The sequence below is a fragment of the Mobula hypostoma genome, chromosome 19, assembly GCF_963921235.1.
Source record: "Mobula hypostoma chromosome 19, sMobHyp1.1, whole genome shotgun sequence".
Lineage (NCBI taxonomy): Eukaryota > Metazoa > Chordata > Chondrichthyes > Myliobatiformes > Myliobatidae > Mobula > Mobula hypostoma.
The window spans coordinates 28,884,142-28,899,077 of NC_086115.1; the positions used below are offsets into that span (position 1 = coordinate 28,884,142).

General features: G+C 45.1%; 1 long non-coding RNA gene across 1 annotated transcript in view; it reads right to left on the reverse strand.

The window, feature by feature from the left end:
* Positions 1 to 14,504, reverse strand: part of LOC134358707 (uncharacterized) — an 87,785-nt gene extending 73,281 nt beyond the window's left edge. The window contains exon 1 of the long non-coding RNA XR_010020927.1: positions 14,415 to 14,504. This is a non-coding gene — a long non-coding RNA (uncharacterized LOC134358707). The remainder of the gene's footprint in view (positions 1 to 14,414) is intronic.
* Positions 14,505 to 14,936: the final 432 nt, after the last annotated feature.

Consider the following 14,936-nt stretch of genomic DNA (forward strand, 5'->3'; position numbering starts at 1 on the left):
TCCTACAAATTATATCTAACCTGATGAACATTTCTGGCAATAACTGTTTTCATCACACAACTTTACTTCTTTTTTTAATCATACCCTTGTAGTCCAATCCCTGTGGCCTCAGCATGTATACTACTTAGATCTCCTCTTTGATAGTTAAGATGATTTTGGCCAGGTATTTTCAGTGGAAGTCCTGCAACACAATACTCCACCTCAATTTGTGCAGATGCAAACATGGACAACCAACCACAAAGTGGCATGTTGGCTACTGATTGAGAGAGAACTGGACATGTTTTGAGAAGTTCCCACCAATTTAATCTCCTTCTCCACCATCGTCCCTTTTTAATGACCCAGCATCATTCTAGTGGAGAGTAGTTTGCTTCAGACCAGAATAGCACTAAAAAACAATGACTGAGGTATATCATCCTAATTGAGGTGACAGGCATGTCAGCATTCAGACTGTGTATGTCACGGTCTGGTCCGTGAAGTCCACATTCTGGTTCACGGTCCAATCCGTGAAGTCCGCATTCTGGTTCACGGTCTAGTCCATTGTTCCTTATTCTAGGTTTTCCGATTTTCCCTTGTCCTATTGTGGCACGATTCTCATTTTGGGCTGGTTACATAAACAGCTCCTGGGTTCAGCTTCAGTTTCTGGACTGTTCTCTTCCCTTCCCCTTCCTTCTTAAGCCCTTGCCTGAAGCCTCGCCTGCTACCTTCACCTGTGTCCTTGCCTGTAACGCCGTCAGGTTCATCCACCGGAGCGAGACTGGGGCCTTGCTGTGCCAAGATAACGGAACAGTCTGTCGTTATTTGGAATTGTCTCTTTGTGTCCTCGCCTTCGCTAGGTAGGTCCGGCCGTTTGCCACTACCTTGAGTTAGGAACTGTCTCTGTGTCCATGCCTTCACTAGGTAGGTCCGGCCGTTTGCTGCTACCTTGTGTTGAGAACCATCTCGTCATGTTCAGCATTCTGTGTATGAGTCCTGGCCCTCTGTCCTGCTCCCAAGGAAGGGTCCCGGCTCTGTGTTCCATGTTCCTGTCTCTCAAGGCCAAGGCTCTGTGTTCTGCGTTCCTGTCTCCCAAGATTACCAAGGCTCTTCGTTCCCGTCTCCCTCAACCAAGACTCTGCGTTCCTGTCTCCCTCGGCCAAGTCAAGGGTTCGTGTTCTCATCCTGTCCATGTGCCTCGCCCAGCCCGGAGCTGGGGTTCCCTCGTCCTGTCCAGGAGTCTAACGTCCAGTCCTGTTACCACTCCTCGTCCTGTAGCCACATCTTGTCCTCACCTAGATCCGGGGTCCGAGCCCAAGTCAAGACCCAGGTTCCCGGTCCCTGTCCAGTCTCTGGCTTGGAGTCCTAGCCCAGGCTCCTAGTTCCTAGTTCCTTGTCCTGCTTCCACTTTCCTAGTCAAGTCCTAGCCCAGGCCCTGTATCCTAGTCTTGTCCAGGGCCTGTGTCTTGTTCAGCGTCGTTTCTTCCCCACTTCCCTTGCTTTCTTGACACACCTGGTCCTGTTCCTAGTACTTCAGTGTCTGTGTCTTGCATGTGGGTCCGCTCCCAGCACCCCCACGTATGACAGATCAGTCCAGTCAAATATGGACCCAGCAACACAGACACTGTTGTTTTACTCTTGCCATCCTGGGTTCCCTCCTATTGAATGCCCCCCCACCTGCCCGTGTCGTCCTTTGTCCAGGAGAGCCAGTTCGGTCGCCAGGAAGCTCCCATGGGGGAGGGGGGGGAATACTGTCATGGTCCAGTCCGTGGTCCGCATTCCAGTTCACGGTCCGGTCCATGGTTCCTTATTCCAGGTTTTCCAGTTTTCCCTTGTCCTATTGTGTGCCTTAATTGAGGCACATGATTCTCACTTTGGGCTGGTTACATAAACAGCTCCTGGGTTCAGCTTCAGTTGCTGGATTGTTCCCTTACCCCTTCTTTCTTAAGTCCTTGCCTGAAGCCTCGCCTGCTACCTTCGCCTGAAGCCTCGCCTACTACCTTCACCTGTGTCCTCGCTGTAATGCCGTCAGGTTCAACCGCCAGAACGAGACTGGGGCCTTGCTGTGTCAAGATAAGGAACAGTCTGTCATTGTTTGGAATTGTCTCTTTGTGTCCTCCCCTTTGCTAGGTAGGTCCGGTCGTTTGCCTCTACCTTGAGTTGGGAACTGTCTCTGTGTCCATGCCTTCACTAGGTAGGTCCGGCCATTTGCCACTACCTTATGTTGAGAACCGTCTCTATGTCCACGCCTTTGCTAGCTAAGTCCGGCTGTTTGCCGCTACCTTGTGTTGGGAACCATCTCGTTGTGTTCAGCATTCTGTGTATGAGTCCCGGCCCTATGTCCTGTTCCCAAGGAGGGGTCCCGGCTCTGTGTTCCATGCTCCTGTCTCTCAAGACCAAGGCTCTGTGTTCTGCGTTCCTGTCTCCCAAGGCTACCAAGGCTCTGTGCTCCTGTCTCCCTCGACCAAGTCAAGGCTTCGTGTTCTCGTCCTGTCCATGAGCCTTGCCCAACCCAGGAGTACCTTGCCCAGTCCGGAGCTGGGGTTCCCTCGTCCTGTCCAGGAGTCTCACGTCCAGTCCTGTTGCCACTCTTCATCTTGTAGCCACATCTTGTCCTCGCCTAGATCTGGGGTCCGAGCCCGGGTCAAGACCCAGGTTCCGGGTCCCTGTCCCATCTCTGGCTCGGAGTCCTAGCCCAGGCTCCTGGTTCCTAGTTCCTAGTTCCTTGTCCTGGTTCCACTTTCCTAGTCAAGTCCTAGCCCAGGCCCTGTATCCTAGTCTCATCCAGGGCCTGTGTCTTGTTCAGCGTCGTTTCTTCCCCACTTCCCTTGCTTTCTTGACAAATCTAGTCCTGTTCCGAGTACTTCAGTGTCTGTGCCTTGCATTTGGGTCCGCCAGCAACGCCCACCTTATGACAGTGTAAGATTCATTTAATTGGTGCAACATACATACAATACTGAAGGAACTCAGCAGTTCAGGCAGCTTCTATGGAAGGGAGTAAACAGTCACCATTTTATGTCATGACCATCACCAGCTCTGCAAAGGAAGGAGGAGGAAGCCAGTAAGGGCTCAACCTAAAACATCAACTGCTTATTCCCTTCCACAGATGCTGCCTGACCTGCTGAGTTCCTCCACATTTTGCGTGTGTTGGTCTGGATTTCCATAATCTGCAGTGTATCTTGTGTTTATCATTTAATTGGTGTTTAAGGGAATCTGTTGACTTGGGCAATCCATGATTTGAAAAACATATTATCAACATATCTTGTCACATCTGTATTGGGCAAACTGTCCCAGTCTTACTACAGTTTGTTTGGAAAGTCATGTCCTTATCATACACAGTCTGCTGCTCCTTAGTAATTCTTCTAGTACAGGTATTTGTGTTCACTGAGCAGACCCTGGAAAGATTTCTAAACTCTGATGCAAACTCTTCACAATTGTTCCTGCCAGCACTATCTAGTCTTGTTCATTTATGAACTGTGAGATATTTATTCAGTTATTTATGAAACTGGAAGAACAATGATGAGCAAGCATTTGCAAAATATCACTGACAAATGTGCTGAATTTAATTTCAGGTTCCCTACATCTTAGCAAATTTCTCCTCCCCTCCTCTATTCCCAATATGCTTTCAAGTTAATAACGGTGTCAATGATTTCCCAATATTTTCCAGAGACACATGTAAAAGTAGGACTAATAACAGCCAATGCACTCTATGCACAGTATATCAATATTAAAATATAATTACTTAACATCATATATTACAGGGAGAAGTTTTACTTCAGGAAAAGTAAAATTTTGCTTTCCATTCTTTTTGGTGTTTGTTATCTGGTGGTTTCTGAAAACTCAATCCAGCTCTTGGCCTTCACATGTGACTTAGCTACTAAGCCCGGGGGAACCATTTCTACCGACAGAAGAAGGGGCAAAGGTGGATTACTGGCACCTTAAAAACAATTGATTGAGGCAGATGGGGCTCATTAGCTCATAGCTGGCAGCTTATCCAGGAGACAGAAAACTCTGATCTCAAACCTCCACTGCCTAGCGGCTATAGCCACTCATAGGGAAGGCTTCAGGAGTAAATACTGAGGAAATATTCAGAGCTGGAGTCACTACGGCAGTCCTATGTTGAGTTCAAAGCTGACTGGAAACTCAAGGGACACTGCTGGTGCCAAGCGGTATCAGTCCCTGCTGTTCAGTTGGATTCATCAGCCGCGTGGAGAGGTAGAGCCTGTTGCATGGGCAACAGCTTGCTCTCCATACCATACTGCTCTGGCTTGTGTATTGAAAAAATGTAGACAGCTAGGACCCAACATCTATCATCAACCCTGACCAACGGAGGGCCTCATATGGTGGTGACATCAGGAGCTGTAACTCCATCCTACTCCAAAATCTAGGCTGAAAATTCAGTATAGTATGAAGGCTTTGCAACAACCTGGGAAGGAGTGACTTTTGGACAAGGTGCTAAGCTGGACAGGTAAATATAGTTTCACCATTTCAATATTCTGACAAGACCACGGAAGTCCAGCAAAATCCACAATGGAGTTTCAATTTGAATAAAAATGAATCCAATTTTTTTTTTTAATTGCTAAAAATAAAAGAAAATACTTTAATTTATGTAGGATTTACAATGCAACTCAGTCTATCACAGGAATTTTGTAGCCAATTAATTTTTTATCATGTGTAATAAAAAGGTTATAAAGTGAACGGATCTCCCAGCATTGGCACACAGCAACTGAAAAAGAGATCAGGTTAGTAGTTCTGATGAAGGGTCACAGCCCAAAAAATCCACTATTGATTTCCCTCCATAGATACTGCCTGACCTGTTGAGTTCCTGCAGCATTTTTGTGTGTTACTCTGGATTTCCAGCATTGCAGAATCTCTTATCGGACTTCTCATTGACCTTCATAGCACCATGAGAACTATGATGGTCATTTAGGCAGGCAGGTCGAGCCATTAGCAAAATGGCAGTACATCTGAGACTGCCCCTTTTTCTATACCCGCTTTAAAGAGTCAGACTGGATTAGGAGCTCAAATCTAGGTCACGAATTCTTTCAGCAATGTTTACCCACTCAAAAAAAAGGTTGGATTGGAAATAGATGAAGTTGAAGATTTATGAACTTCAGAATTGGAGGAGATGGCAGTTGAATGCGTGGCTGAGGAGTTGGTGCAGGGAGCAGGGTTTTAGATTTTTAGATCATTGGGATCTCTTCTGGGAAAGGTGGGACCTGTACAGATTGGATGGGTTGCACCTGAACTCGAGGGGGAGCAATATCCTTGCAGGTAGGTTTGCTAGCATGGTTCAGGAGGGTTTAAACTAATTTGCGAGGGGGATGGAACCCAGAGCGATACAGCAGTGAAAAAAGTGCATGGAGTAAAGCCAGATCTAACATACAGAGAGGCTTTGAGGAAAGAGAAGCAGAATAAACGGTGTAAAGACAGTAAGGTAGAAGGGCTGAAATGTGTGTACCTCAATGCAAGAAGCATCAGGAACAAAGGTGATGAACTGAGAGCTTGGATACATACATGGAATTATGATGTAGTGGCCATTACAGAGACTTGGCTGGCACCAGGACAGGAATGGATTCTCAATATTCCTGGATTTCAGTGCTTTAAAAGGGATAGAGAGGGCGGAAAAAGGGGAGGAGGGGTGGCATTACTGGTCAGGGATACTATTACAGCTACAGAAAGGGTGGGTAATATAGCAGGATCCTCTTTTGAGTCAATATGGGTGGAAGTCAGGAACAGGAAGGGAGCAGTTACTCTACTGGGGGTATTCTATAGGCCCCCTGGTAGCAGCAGAGATACAGAGGAGCAGATTGGGAGGCAGATTTTGGAACGGTACAATAATAACGGGGTTGTTATCATGGGTGACTTTAACTTCCCTAATATTGATTGGCACCTGATTAGTTCCAAGGGTTTAGATGGGGCAGAATTTGTTAAGTGTGTCCAGGATGGATTCCTGTCACAGTATGTGGACAGGCCGACCAGGGGGAATGCCATACTAGATCTAGTACTAGGTAATGAACCGGGTCAGGTCACAGATCCCTTAGTGGGTGAGCATCTGGGGGACAGTGACCACCGCTCCCTGGCCTTTAGCATTATCATGGAAAAGGATAGAATCAAAGAGGACAGGAAAATTTTTAATTGGGGAAAGGCAAATTATGAGGCGATAAGGCTAGAACTTGCAGGTGTGAATTGGGATGATGTTTTTGCAGGGAAATGTACTATGGACATGTGGTCGATGTTTAGAGATCTCTTGCGGGATGTAAGGGATAAATTTGTCCCGGTGAGGAAGATAAAGAATGGTAGGGTGACGGAACCATGGGTGACAAGTGAGGTGGAAAATCTAGTCAGGAGGAAGAAGGCAGCATACATGAGGTTTTGGAAGCAAGGATCAGATGGGTCTATTGAGGAATATAGGGAAGCAAGAAAGGAGCTTAATAAGGGGCTGAGAAGAGCAAGAAGGGGACATGAGAAGGCCTTGGCGAGTAGGGTAAAGGAAAACCCCAAGGCATTCTTCAATTATGTGAAGAAAAAAAGGATAACAGGAGTGAAGGTAGGACCGATTAGAGATATAGGTGGGAAGATGTGCCTGGAGGCTGTGGAAGTGAGCAAGGTCCTCAATGAATACCTCTCTTCGGTATTCACCAGTGAGAGGGAACTTGATGATGGTGAGGACAATATGAGTGAGGTTGATGTTCTGGAGCATGCTGATATTAAGGGACAGGAGGTGTTGGAGTTGTTAAAATACATTAGAACAGATAAGTCCCCGGGGCCTGACGGAATATTCCCCAGGCTGCTTCATAAGGCGAGCAAAGAGATTGCTGAGCCTCTGGCTAGGATCTTTATGTCCTCGTTGTCCACGGGAATGGTACCGGAGGATTGGAGGGAGGCGAATGTTGTTCCCTTGTTCAAAAAAGGTAGTAGGGATAGTCTGGGTAATTATAGACCAGTGAGCCTTATGTCTGTGGTGGGAAAGCTGTTGGAAAAGATTCTTAGAGATAGGATCTATAGGCATTTAGAGAATCATGGTCTTATCAGGGACAGTCAGCATGGCTTTGTGAAGGGCAGATCGTGTCTAACAAGCCTGACAGAGTTCTTTGAGGAGGTGACCAGGCATATAGATGAGGGTAGTGCAGTGGATGTGATCTATATGGATTTTAGTAAGGCATTTGACAAGGTTCCATACGGTAGGCTTATTCAGAAAGTTAGAAGGCATGGGATCCAGGGAAGTTTGGCCAGGTGGATTCAGGATTGACTTGCCTGCAGAAGGCAGAGGGTGGTGGTGGAGGGAGTACATTCAGATTGGAGGATTGTGACTAGTGGTGTCCCACAAGGATCTGTTCTGGGACCTCTACTTTTTGTGATTTTTATTAATGACCTGGATGTGTGGGTAGAAGGGTGGGTTGGCAAGTTTGCAGACGACACAAAGGTTGGTGGTGTTGTGGATAGTGTAGAGGATTGTCAAAGATTGCAGAGAGACATTGATAGGATGCAGAAGTGGGCTGAGAAGTGGCAGATGGAGTTCAACCCGGAGAAGTGTGAGGTGGTACACTTTGGAAGGACAAACTCCAAGGCAGACTACAAAGTAAATGGCAGGATACTTGGTAGTGTGGAGGAGCAGAGGGATCTCAGGGTACATGTCCACAGAACCCTGAAAGTTGCCTCACAGGTGGATAGGGTAGTTAAGAAAGCTTATGGGGTGTTAGCTTTCATAAGTCGAGGGATAGAGTTTAAGAGTCGCAATGTAATGATGCAGCTCTATAAAACTCTGGTTAGGCCACACTTGGGAGTATTGTGTCCAGTTCTGGTCACCTCACTATAGGAAGGATGTGGAAGCATTGGACAGAGATTTACCAGGATGCTGCCTGGTTTAAAGAGTATGCATTATGATCAGAGATTAAGGGAGCTAGGGCTTTACTGTTTGGAGAGAAGGAGGATGAGAGGAGACATGATAGAGGTGTACAAGATAATAAGAGGAATAGGTAGAGTGGATAGACAGCGCCTCTTCCCCAGGGCACCACTGCTCAATATGAGGACATGGCTTTAAGGTAAGGGGTGGGAAGTTCAAGGGGGATATTAAAGGAAGGCTTTTTACTCAGAGAGTGGTTGGTGCGTGGAATGCACTGCCGGAGTCAATGGTGGAGGCAGATACACTAGTGAAGTTTAAGAGACTACTAGACAGGTATATGGAGGAATCTAAGGTGGGGGCTTATATGGGAGGCAGGGTTTGAGGGTCGGCACAACATTGTGGGCCAAAGGGCCTGTACTGTGCTGTACTATTCTGTGTTCTATGTAGAATAGGAGCAGAAGCCAACTGCTATCCACCCACATCCCATGGAGCAACAGTGGAGACAGATGTGAATGTCAGCACCAAACCTAATACCAGTGTCAGGAATTTAATAACAATGAGCATGGGCACACATTGGGACAATTAACATCACAGGTGATGTCAATGTTGTTAACTTTATCAGCACATGATACTTGATCCAAGTGAAAAGTATCGGGGAAATGGAATTGAGTTTTAGCATGTGGTCAGATGGGCATTTGAACGGCACTATCTACCTGAAACAAACTTTACTTATTGCAGCTGTCACCTCTGGTCTTTTGATACAGAGTGCTCATGTGAATATGGCTATTTATAGATGGCGCTGGTAACTGGCGACTTTGCGCGAGCTCTCCCAAGCAAACCACCCTCTCCACTATCCAATACCTGAGAAACCCTTCGAAACCTCCAATTTATCAAAATCAAGATCAACAACACCCTGGCGAAGCTACTGACCGAGCTGGAGACCACCACGCCAGAACTGCTTCTTAAACTAAAGACCACACCTGGATCCAACCAACGAGGCCAGAGACCTGCGGTCTGCTACTGTGCCGGAGCACTTGGAGACACGGCCCATTCCGACCAGCACTTCTTCGGAGCAGACAACCACACAGAAGTGACGGCGGAGACCTCAAGCTGCCCCAGACGCTTCCCTGGAGCGACCACCGTAAAGCCCCATTGGTGGCCATCCACAGTTGCCTCTGCCGCCGACCTCGGAAATCAAGCCCGAGGCTCGACTGGAGCGGAGGCCTCCGCAACTGTGACCCGGCTTAAGGGTTTGCTTCAGCAGGGAGCCCAGCCATCCAGGATTAAGTGTTGGCTTCGGGGCCCGACCTAATTGCTAACCAAAGGGGTGCCAGTAGACTATGGCAGGGTCTAAATGAGATCACTGGGTGCAAAGAAAAGGCTGGGAATATCAATAACTGTGGCGCTTCTCTTCCTGACGAACTTAACGTATTCTACGCAAGATTCGAACGGGAGCGTTCCGCTCCCTCCGGATAAACCAGACCTGGTGGCATCGAGATTCATCATCACCGAGGAGGACGTTAGAAGGGCCTCCCTGAAGATAAATCCAAGGAAGGTGACGGGCCCAGACGGCATCCCAGGACAGGTTCTCTGGGCCTGTGGAAGCGAGCTAGCTGGAGTGTTTGCTGACACCTTCAACTGCTCCTTGCTTCAGTCTATGATCCCCTCATATTTTAAGAAGGCAATGATAATCTCAGTGCCAAAGAAAAGCAAGGTGGCATGCCTGAATGACTATCGAACTGTGGCTCTGACATCAATTGCTATGAAGTGCTTCGAGAGATTGGTTATGGCACACATCAACCATAGCCTACCGGTCAACCTCAACACTTTGCAATTCGCCTACCAGAGCAACAGGTCAATGGCAGATGCCATCTCTCTGGCCCTACATTCCTCCTTAGAACACCTGGAGAATAAAGATGCATACGTAAGGCTCCTTTTCATTGACTACAGCTCTGCCTTTAATACCATCGTTCCAAATAAACTGATTCCTAAGCTCCAGAACCTGGGCCTTAGCACTCAGATCTGCAGCTGGATCTTCAACTTCCTCACAGACAGGACCCAGGCTGTGAAAATAGGGAACAAGCTCTCCCCTACAATCACTCTGAGCACTGGTGCCCCACAAGGCTGTGTACTCAGCCCCCTGCTGTACTCACTGTACACCCATGATTGTGTAGCCAAGTTTCCATCAAACTCAATATATAAGTTTGCTGATGACACAACAAATGTAGGCCATATCTTGGGTAATGATGAGTTTGAGTACAGGGAGGAAATTAAGAACCTGGAGGCATGGTGCGAAGACAATAACCTATCCCTCAACATCAGCAAGACGAAGGAATTGGTTGTTGACTTCAGAAGGAGTAGCGGACCATACAACCCAATTTACATCAGTGGTGCGCAAGTGGAACAGGTCAAGAGCTTTAAGTTCCTCAGGGTCAATATCACAAATGACCTGACTTGGTCCAACCAAGCAGAGTTCACTGCCAAGAAGGCCCACCAGCGCCTTTACTTCCTGAGAAAACTAAAGAAATTTGGCCTGTCCCCTAAAACCCTCACTAATTTTTATAGGTGCACCGTAGAAAGCATTCTTCTCGGGTGCATCACAACCTGGTATGGAAGTTGTCCTGTTCAAGACCGAAAGAAGCTGCAGAAGATCGTGAACACGGTGCAGCACATCACACAAACCAATCTTCCGTCCGTGGACTCACTTTACACCACACGATGTCGGAGCAGTGCTGCCAGGATAATCAAGGACACGACCCACCCAGCCAACACACTTTTCGTCCCTCTTCCCTCCAGGGGAAGGTTCAGGAGCTTGAAGACTCGTACCGGCCAGATTTGGGAACAGCTTCTTTCCAACTGTGATAAGACTGCTGAATGGATCCTGACCCGGATCTGGGCCATACCCTCCAAATATTCGGACCTGCCTCTTGGTTTTTTTGCACTACCTTACTTCCCATTTTTCTATTTTCTATATATGATTTATAATTTAAATTTTTAATATTTACTAATTTTAACTATTTTTAATATCCTTAATATTTAATATTTGTAATCCAGGGTGTGTGAACTGCAGAATCAAATATCACTGTGATGATTGTACGTTCTAGTACTAATCGTTTGGTGACAACAAAGTATAAAGTATTTCCAACTTTTGACAATTTCAATGTAAGGAGTACAGCAAGGGAAGACATCTCGAATGTGTTGGACAGAACATCAAAGAGGGAGATAAATACCCTTTATAGTAACACTACTGACTAAAGTGGGACCTGATAGAATATAGGAGAGGCAAGCAGGAAGAAAGTGTGCATGAGTGAGGCACATTGGTGGAAGGCGCAAGGAAAGAAGGTGAATCCGCATGGGCATTACCCACAACACAGGATTTATACACAGAGGCTTGGCTTCATTGACAACTTGGGCAGCTGGTTTGCAGTGCGAGGATGTGACACTGGCAGACATCTGAAGTTTCTTTCAAGAAGAGCTGCACCTTGCTGGACCTCATAGTCACACTTCACCCGTAGTTGTGAGAATGATCACTATGCCCTTGGATGGCTATGTATATGTAATTCAGTCACTAGTGGGTTATTTGCAAAGAACAGCAAGCAGGTCAATTCTCTTTACAATGACAGCAGGCAGAATGAACAGTCACTGTGATTTTCGCCAGATCTGGGATGCTTTTGACCTCATATATGTCTCTGCCATGGATTTGTGGAAGTACTTACAACCAAGTTTTTCAGCAAAAAGCCAGCAACCATTTTGCATTCATGTACTTCAGAGTGAAGGTTTAAATGCTGATATAAAGGATAAAGGAATTCTCACAAAAACATTTTGGAGCACGAGAGGCACATAACCATCAGTCTGGTCATAAAGCAAGCAATTTGAATGAAAATCTCTGGTAAGGCTATGGTTTCCTTTGGCATGGACAAGTTATTCTCTCTATATCAGAATTGGAATCAGAAATAAATTTATTATCACTGACTTAAATGATGTGAAACTTGTTGTTTTGCAGGAACAATAGAGTGCAAAGACAGAATTAATATAAATCACAAAAATAAATAGTGCAGAAAGAAAGAATATCAATGTATTGTACATGGGTATTATGACAGTTCATAAATCTGATGGTGGAAGGGAATAAACTGTTTCTGACTCATTGAGTGTGGGTCTTCAGGCTCCTGTACCTTTTCTTCACTGGGCCATGTCCTGGATGGTGAGGATACTTAATTATGGATGCTATCTTCTTAAGACAGAGCCTCTTGAAGATGTACTTGATGGTGGGGATGATTAGAGACATGGAGTAATAGAAAACTACAGCACAGAAGCTAGCCCTACAGCTCATCTAGTCAATGGCAAACCATTTAAAATGCATTCTTGTAAGTTTAAATAATTCATTACTAGTTATAGCTGTAAGTACACAAATTGCATATACCATCATGCTACCATGTGATACATGCACATCTCACTTACAGTAAACACGAAGTTAGATGCACATTTTGGTCTCCCATGTCTTCCTTTGGATTAATGTTTTGAAGTTACAAAAGAATAACATTGGAGACGAGGTATTTTTAAAATGAACCCAATACAACCACAGACCTGCTGAAGTGCAGCAAGGAATGACAAGTTAAAAAATGCAGCAAGAAACGTTTGATTTTTTTAAACAGCGTAGCACAGCATATGCAGAGACTGCCAAGTTTAAAAAAGGCAGTAAATGAAATAATTCAGGATTCTAATGAGTACCGTGTGATAATAATCAGAAAAAAAAGCAGAAATGGCTAGCTACATTGGAAAGATTTGATTCCACAAGAGATCATTGGATTTTATTTAATGAATGATTGAAGAGTATTTTGAAACAAATGAAATAGCCAAATGAGAAGTACCAATTTTGCTGAGTACATTGGGTTAAAGGCATATAGTTTGCTTCAAAGTTTAACTGCTCCAAGCAAACCAGCAGAGATGAGGTTTGCTGATATTGTACAAATAATGCAGGAACCTTTAGAACCATTTTTCTAAATTCTGCCATTGTTGATTGCAGAATGCTATAGATTTCATGAGCGGAATCAAAAGGAAGGGGAGTCCATTTCAGTATGCATGGCTGAATTGAAGAGATTGTCTGAGCATTGTCTGTTTGGTAATAGGCTTAATGAGGCACTGAGGGATTATTTAGCTTGTAAAGTCTTACAAGAAATCATTCAAAAATGGCTCCTAACTGAAGCATAACTTATATTTTAAAAAGCAATTGAAATCGCTGTTTCAATGGAAACCACAGAGAGAGATGCAATTGAATTGAAGCCAGGAATGAAAGTGAGTGTGAAGAAAACTACAGCATCTACAGAAACCAGCCTGGCCAAATAAATTCAGTTACCATTGATAATGATGAGAATGACACAGGACTAGGTAGCCTTGAGATTTTTAATGTGAAAGTTAACAATAAACAATCAATATGGCTTACACCAGAAGTGAATGGCAACTAATTAAAATAGAATTGGACACAGGTTCAGCTGTTTCAGTCATTCCACAAAATAAGTTTGAATGACATTTCAAAGATACTAAACTGAAGCCTGCAGATATCCAATGAAGAACTTATACTGAGAAAACTTATACAGCTGCTGTGGGAATGATATTTGTGACAGCAAAATACAACAACCAACAAGCCACATTGAGCTTGTATGTGGCAAAAATAGGAAGACCAGCATTGTGGGGTTGTGATCGTCTTAAACAACTATAAATTCATTGGAAATACCATAACCACTGCAATGAAGCCAACTGAAGGCAAATTAAGAAAGGTGCTGGATGATGCCACCACTGTCTCCATGCTGTACAGTATAAACCATTACCCAACATAAGATAAACATGTTTTCGTGCCAACTTCTGTGGCTCTGGTTGGAAAGCATATTGGATCAAGCAAAGACCATGTTGATCAGAGGAAGTGTGAAAGTGGACAAAAGCAGGGGTCCGATTGCAACAGCTTTTGTAGGCAACATATCTGAGAAAGTTTCTGATATATTAATCAGGTATTTGCTTGTGAAATGTGTCTTAGTTTTTAGCTAGAAAAGAATTCAAGGAGCTTCAGGAAAGTTACAAGCATTCTGCTTTTGTGAGTAGAAAGCACCAGGTGTATGCATTAAGGTTATTGAATGAACTTCAAGTGGGAGACAAAAGTTGATTGTAAAAGGAGATGCAAACACCAAAGCCCAGATGGATGAATGGAAGGCCAAAAAGAATGGAGTCAGTGGTGTAGTGTTCTGGTGCAGTGCGTTGAAACTCTGACTAAACACCAAGTTAAACTGGAGCCAATGAAGACAGAGTCGTAGTAAGGTTAACCATTTACTGTTCACTCTTCCACATTAACATTGTATGGTGAAAACTGTTGATAAAAAAAATACAAACATATACAGCATCTGTTTCATTCTGGAGACCAGGCGCGCTCTCTTCTTTTAGCGAGTGTCTCCAGCAGCCACGAGTATCGGGCGAGGGGTCCCGTCAAACCGCGGCCAAGCCCCAGCCCGCCCCGCGTTTGAAACTGAAAAGCCGACACGCGCGCCGCCCCAACCGCCGCTTCCTTAACAGAAACCGCGTTAATATTTTTACTTTCTTATGAACTTACGGCGTTGCTTCTATAATGTTTCTTTGTGGGTAGACACGAAGCTCTTCACGACCACGCCGCACGCATGGCACCCACCTTGACACCTTCCCCGAACCAGAGGTTACACGTAAGACAAGGCGGAACAGGAGGTGACGTCATCACATGCCGCGCTATACCAGAGACAAAGAATTCACCTTTGTTAAACTGTAACACAATTATCAACCTTAACTTTAACTAGAAAATAGTTACAAACAATCATTGAAAGCGCAGACCCAACAAAGTCAAATAAATGCCCTCAGGGCAACACAAATGGAGATAGGAAAATGGAGGATTCATCAGATGATTTTGCGGATGAGGAAACCAAGAGGAGAGATTAGATCATAAAGGGAGCAATAGAAGGATTAATAAGAGAATTTTACAGTGAACTAAATGGACCTTCCCAAGTTAAAGATGCACAAACTAGAAGAAGAAAGATGTCCAGAGCTGTCTCAGGAGTTGGACTGTGCCCAATCAGTGAACAGGAGCACTGGGAGAAGCAATAAT